This window comes from Budorcas taxicolor, chromosome 15 (assembly GCF_023091745.1).
Source record: "Budorcas taxicolor isolate Tak-1 chromosome 15, Takin1.1, whole genome shotgun sequence".
Classification (NCBI taxonomy): Eukaryota; Metazoa; Chordata; class Mammalia; order Artiodactyla; family Bovidae; genus Budorcas; species Budorcas taxicolor.
In genome coordinates, this window is record NC_068924.1 from 77,315,314 (window position 1) to 77,322,565 (window position 7,252).

The following is a 7,252-nucleotide window of genomic DNA, read 5'->3' on the forward strand; positions in this document are numbered from 1 at the left end:
TTAAGAATGAAGGTAGATTAAATGGACACCAATCAACATAAATTGAATAGTAAACTTATAATCAGATACCAATGGATACCAGTTTGAGCTGTGCTAATCATATTTTAATACATGTCTAGTGCAATGTGGATCACAATAAACTGTGGAAAATTCTGAAAGAGATGAGAATACCAGACCACCTGACCTGCCTCTTGAGAAACCTATATTCAGGTCAGGAAGCAACAGTTAGAACTGGACATGGGACAACAGACTGGTTCCAAATAGGAAAAGGAGTACATCAAGGCTGTATATTGTCACCCTGCTTATTTAACTTATATGCAGAGTACATCATGAGAAACACTGGACTGGAAGAAACACAAGCTGGAATCAAGATTGCTGGGAGAAATATCAATAACCTCAGATATGCAGATGACACCACCCTTATGGCAGAAAGTGAAGAAGAACTAAAAAGCCTCTTGATGAAAGTGAAAGAGGAGCAGGAAACCGTTGGCTTAAAGCTCAACATTCAGAAAACGAAGATCATGGCATCTGGTCCCATCACTTCATGGGAAATAGATGGGGAAACAGTGGAAACAGTGTCAGACTTTATTTTTTGGGGCTCCAAAATCACTGCAGATGGTGACTGCAGCCATGAAATTAAAAGATGCTTACTCCTTGGAAGAAAAGTTATGACCAACCTAGATAGCATATTTAAAAGCAGAGACATTACTTTGCCAACAAAGGTCCATCTAGTCAAGGATATGGTTTTTCCAGTAGTCATGTATGGATGTGAGAGTTGGACTGTGAAGAAAGCTGAGTGCCAAAGAATTGATGTGTTTGAACTGTGGTGTTGGAGAAGACTCTTGAGAGTCCCTTGGACTGCACGGAGATTCAACCAGTCCATTCTAAAGGAGATCAACCCTGGGATTTCTTTGGAGGGAATGATGCTAAAGCTGAAGCTCCAGTACTTTGGCCATCTCATGTGAAGAGTTGACTCATTGGAAAAGACTCTGATGCTGGGAGGGATTGGGGGGAGGAGAAGAAGGGGACGACCGAGGGTGAGATGGCTGGATGGCATCACTGACTCGAAGGACGTGAGTCTGAGTGAACTCCGGGAGTTGGTGATGGATAGGGAGGCCTGGCGTGCTGCGATTCATGGGGTCACAAAGAGTCGGACACGACTGAGCGACTGAAGTGTACTGAACTGAGTGCAACGACATTTGGTTTTACAGAGATTCTTATCTGGTTGATCCACTCTAGTTATTAAAAGCTTGACTTAAGCAGCTAAACACAGACCTAAGAATGTAATGTTAGTGACAAGAATTTGGAATCAAACAATAGCTTCATCATGGCAATCAAATGTTTAACAGGACATTCTTCTGGTCAAAAGTTAGATTTTAAATGATAAAAATCCATATTGCTTCATCTTTTTAAACTATGAAAAGGACATGATAGGCTTTAGTCATAAATATTTCACTGTTAAATGAAGAGAAAAAAACTAGCCAAAATCCAAATTAAAGAGCAGAATTACGGTGAGTCAACAGATTGTTTGAAACACAAATAGTGTTAATTATAGAGCAATACATACTGAGAATTAACCTTCTGAATTCATGACACTAGTTGAAGATTCTGAATACATTTTTGTTTTCAAAAGTCCATGCATGCATGAATGTTATTGAAAGCTTTCTTGGTAAATGAGGATTCACCAATTTTTATATTCATGGAAAAGAGATGAAGTCTTAATTTTTTCTCATGAACTTATATATTACTTATAAAACAAGTGAAGAGCAATTCTATATAGAAAATATCCTAAGAAATCATCAACTCTTACAAAGATACCTCCAAATTAACATGTGCTTATCCAAATGTATTTATCAGTTATCCAGTGACTACACTCAGCACAATTTTACACACACTGTGACTAACAGTAATAGGTCAGGGTTAGGATGTTTGCATATGTAGATAAAGGAGGCTTAGTCCTGAGAGTCCCTTCATGGGGTAAACCATCGCTGTGTTAGACTGGACCTCTGAGTATACTTAAGTGTTGCCTGTATACAGTCTACTGTAAACAGGGTTATTTAAGTGTCTGGACATTTATAACAGGAAGTGGCATACACGGAATTGTGTACTGCGGGTTCACTGCCTCGTTTGCCTTGACGATTGCTTTGTTGACTGCCTCTTTCGCATCTTTGTTCCTCAAACTGTAGATCATGGGATTCAGCATGGGAATCACTGTGGTGTAAAACACAGCCGCCATCTTCCCCTGCTCCACAGACTCTTCAGTGGGCCCGAGATACATGAAGATGAGGTGAGGTGAGGTGAAATCGCTCAGCCGTGTCCGACTCTTTCCAACCCCGTAGACTGTAGCCTACGGGGCTTCTCCGTCCATGGGATTCTCTAGGCAAGAGTACTGGAGTGGGTTACCATTTCCTTCTCCAGAAGATCTTCCCAACCTAGGGCTCAAACCCAGGTCTCCCGCATTGGAGGCAGATGCTTGAGAGTCCCAAAAAACATGTTAACCGTGGAGAATGCCTTCCTCCTGCCATCGGCAGAGTGCATGTGCAGCACGGCCTACGATGAGGGTGGAGCAAATGAGAACCACAGAGTGGGAATATGTGAAATTAATCCCAGCAATAACAATCATGGTGTATTCTCTAATGTGGACCCCTCCACAGGCAATCTTGATAAGAGGAGGGTCAGCACAATAGATGTGGTTGACTTCACAGTTTCCACAGAAGCACAGGCCATATGTCCACAGTGTGCAGATTAGGCTAACAGAGAATCCATAGATGTATGGCACAGAGATGAGACGAGCACACACAATCCTGGAGATTTTATGGCCATAAAGCAGAGGGTTGCAGGTGGCCATGTAGGGATCAAAGGCCATCACAGCCAAGATATATACTTCCACGTGGACAAGAGCTCTGAAGAAGTAACACTGCACCAAACATGCCACATAGGAAATGGGTTTTGTCTCTGATAGTAAGTTTTTCAGCATCTTCGGAGTGACACTGGAAGAGAACCACACATCCACAAAAGACAAATGACTCAAGAAAAAAGTAGATGGGGCTCTGAAGCTGGGGGCTGATGCTGATCAAAATAATCTTACCAATGTTCCCTATCAGAGTGATCATGTAAACTACTAGAAACACCACAAAAAAGAGAACTTGAAGCTCCTGATGATTGGTCAGCCCCAGAAGAATAAATCCTGTCACATCTGTGAAATTTGGCATTGCCTTCACTTAGATCCAGTTTGCATTGCCTGTGGACAAATTAAAAGAAACAAATGGCTTTATTTTATTCTTGAAATTTTTGAGTCATGTTTATCAGTATTCTAGTTCAAATGATATAAAAATCAATGTACACTTTGCACAAAGTCTAATGGAAGGCTATATAATCACATTTATTTCCTTTAATAGGCCTTATAGGTAATTATTGCAATATTTATTAGTTTCTTAACTCTAAAACAGACAATTACATTCATATACTACTAGTTTTAGTTATTTTTGCTAAATGATTACAATAATGTTAACCTCATAGAGTTCTAGTAAAAGTAAAGCTAGACTGAGAATCATCAGAGCATGACTGAATCCATTTCAACGTATTGTCTTATAGAAAAAGACTTGAGACTCATAAGTGTAAATATTCAACCAAGGTCAGACAACCACTTTGTGCTGAGCGGGGAAGTAAAAAGAGTGAATCACTGCAACTCCATTGAATACTAACTTTGTGTATGATCGTTGCTTCTCATTGTCAATATTAACACAGATACACATGCAATATTAACTTACTCGTTTTCCTATGACTTGGAAGATACCCTTTTTTTAAAAAAAATGTGTTTATTTATTTTTGGCTGCGCCTGGGCTCCTCTTGGTTGGGGTGTGTGGTCTTCTCACTGCAGTGGCTTCTCCTGTTGTGGAGCACGGACTCCAGGTGACCAGGCTGAAGAGGTTGTGGCTTGCAGGTTCTAGGGCGCAGGCTCAGTAGTTGTGGCACTCGGGCTTAGTTGCTCCATGGCGTGTGGAATCTTCCTCCAAGCAGGGATTGAACTTGTGTCCCTTGTACTGGTAGTCAGATTCTTACCCTCTGTGCCACCAGGGAAGTCCAGAAGATATCTTCTTATCTACAGAGTTTTACGGGATGATTGTCTTAAACCTTGGTCTTACAATCTAGTCATTGACATACTTTTCTACACTATGCCAGCATATGATATCAAAGCTTTCAACTTATGAAAATCCCAGTCATGTGCTATTTTACTTAGCTATATATTTCACTTGCTTGATTACTGCTGCTTGCAGGATGAGGTAAGAGGTATTTAACAACATGGACTGTATCAGTTTAACAGTTAGAAAAGTCAACTGCAAGTGGTTCAATCACCATATCAAAATTATATCAATAACAAATTCTATATACATATAAAATAAAATTCAGGTGCCATGTTTTTAAAATTACTGTCTTATTTCAGATTCTACTGCTTTTCAGCAACAATCCATTATATGTCTAATTATTTATTTTCAAATTTAATGTCATTACAAGGAAAATGTCCTCAAGGAATGTTTTCTCCATTTAATACCTTTCCCCAGATAAGTCTTCTGAGAAGTAAACTGCTCTGAGTACTTAGGGATGCATCTATAGGATTAACATCATCTTGGGAATTTAAAATCCCCATAATAATATTGCTTTAAGAGAATATTATGACATAAATGGGCTGTAGTTATAATTGTTTATAATAATTAACTTACAAACATCAAAACCAATTTATGTGAAATATATTTGCTATATTATATTTATTTATTACTTTATATCTAGAAGTAGTCTAAGTTTTGTAATATGAAATTGAACAAGCTACACGAGATTCTGGTTTCTATCATAATTGTTCAGTTCACTAAGTTGTATTCAGCTATTTGAGACCCCATGGACTGCAGCACGCAAGGTTCCTCTGTCCTTCACTATCTCCCAGAGTTTGCTCAGACTCATGTCCATTGAGTTGGTGATGCTATCTAACCATCTCATCTTCTTATAATTAGTTGTACCAATAATCCAAGTCAAACTCTGTTAATTAGGTAATTATGGATTCACTAAGCAGAGTCGAGAGTTTTTATACATGAAAATTCTTGGTTTTAGCTCTATCCCCAGTGAAAATCAGCAACTCTCATCTAGCTTAGGATATTCACACTTAGCAGCCATAAGATCTACGATCATGAAAATATAGGGTACAGGTGAACCCGGACCAGAACTGAAATATCGGTGCCTATGTTATGTGCCCAAATCATTTTCTCTATGATGTATTTAATTCCCATATGAATAATTTGAGGGGTAGGAAAATAGTTCACAGTGATTAATCAACTTCCAAATTGTGAGTTGCTACTAGTTGGAGGGAGCCATGACACAATCACAAAGTTTATAGTTTTTGAAATATTTCCTCTTCTAATTTTTCATATTTTCATTCTCTTTTTCCTCAGTATTTTACATGGCTGGCTGCTGCTGCTGCTGCTAAGTTGCTTCAGTCGTGTCTGACTCTGTGCGACCCCATAGATGGCAGCCCACCAGGCTCCGCTGTCCCTGGGATTCTCCAGGCAAGAACACTGGAGTGGGTTGCCATTTCCTTCTCCAACATAGCTGGCTACTTGCCCATAACTAAAAAGTCACCTCCTTAAAATAAATCTTTGACAATTCTGAGTGCATCCTGCCTCTTCTGATTTCTGTGTTTATCAGCATGCTCTGTTTTTGTCTCACTCCATTCCCTAAATTGTCTCATTTGTATATTTTTCATTCAGTCCTTTTCAGTCAGTTCAGTTCAGTTGCTCAGTCGTATCTGACTCTTTGCAACCCCATGAACCACAGCACGCCAGGCCTCTCTGTCCATCACCAACTCCCAGAGTCCACCCAAACCCATGTCCATTGAGTTGGTGATGCCATGCAACCATCTCATCCTCTGTCCTCTCCTTCTCCTCATGCCCTCAATCTTGCCCAGCATCAGGGTCTTTTCCAATGAGTCAGCTCTTCGCATCAGGTGGCTGGAGTATTGGAGTTTCAGCTTCAACATCAGTCCTTCCAATTAACACCCAGGATTAATCTCCTTTAGGATGGACTGGTTGGATCTTCTTGCAGTCCAAGGGATTCTCAAGAGTCTCCTCCAACACCACAGTTCAAAAGCATCAATTCTTCAGTATTCAGCTTTCTTTATAGTCCAACTCTCACATCCATACATGACCACTGGAAAAACCATAGCCCTAGCTAGACGGACCTTGTGCGTCCCTTCTGGTAAATGTATCTGTAGAATGGCAATGAGTATGAATGTATAAGATATGATTACTATAACCAGAGAATGGGTGAGATTAATGTTGGCATGGATAGTCATTTTATATTCAAACTATTGTACATAACAAAGGTTATATATATTAATATATATATATGTATATATATATATATATATATATATATATATAACAAAGGTTCCAGCACAGGCCAATTCGATGAGAAGTGGTTGATGTCAATCTTCCCACAGAAGTACAATGTTGTTGTACAATAATGTGGATGCCAGACTAATCAGAAAACCATACACATAAGGGAAAGAAATCAGTCGGATACAGACTATCCTTGACATTTGCTGCCATAGAGCAAAGGGTTCCCAATGGCCATGTGTCTGTCAAAGGCCATCACAGCAAGAATAAAAACTTCTATGTGGACAAGAGCAATAAAAAAGAAACACTGTACCAAACAATCAGCATAAGAAATCGTTTTTGTCTCTGATAACAGGTTTTCCAACATCTTAGGGGTGATGTTGGAAGAAAACCACATATCAACAGAAAACAAATGACTCAGAAAAAAGTACATGGGGCTACTGAGTTGGGGACCAACCTTAATTAACAGGATCATGCTGATATTACCCACCATCGTGATCATGTAGACCAGCAGGAAAATGATGAAGAGAACTTGCCATTCCTGATGACTGCTTAGTCCCAAAAGAATAAACTCTGTCACATTGATGAAATTGAGCATTTTCTCTGTTCTTGGTCAATATTAGATAGAAACTTTTGGGATAATAAAAAGGAAACAAATTTTAACTACAAGTATTGATTATTTATTAATTTATATTTTTATTTATGGACCCATTATTTTAATTATTAATAATTATCTATGAGTATTCCTTGGAAGAAAAGCTATGACCAAACTAGACAGCATATTAAAAAGCAGATATTAGTTTGCCAAGAAAGGTCCATCTTGTCAAAGCTATGGTTTTTCCAGTAGTCACATATGGATGTGAGAGTTG

The 7,252-nt window shown here is 39.0% G+C and overlaps 2 pseudogenes; both read right to left on the reverse strand.

Annotated features, from left to right (window-relative positions):
* Positions 1-2,053: 2,053 nt before the first annotated feature.
* LOC128059969 (olfactory receptor 5M9-like) lies at positions 2,054-3,215 on the reverse strand (annotated as a pseudogene).
* A 2-nt stretch (positions 3,216-3,217) lies between these two features.
* Positions 3,218-6,981, reverse strand: LOC128059970 (olfactory receptor 5M3-like; annotated as a pseudogene).
* Positions 6,982-7,252: the final 271 nt, after the last annotated feature.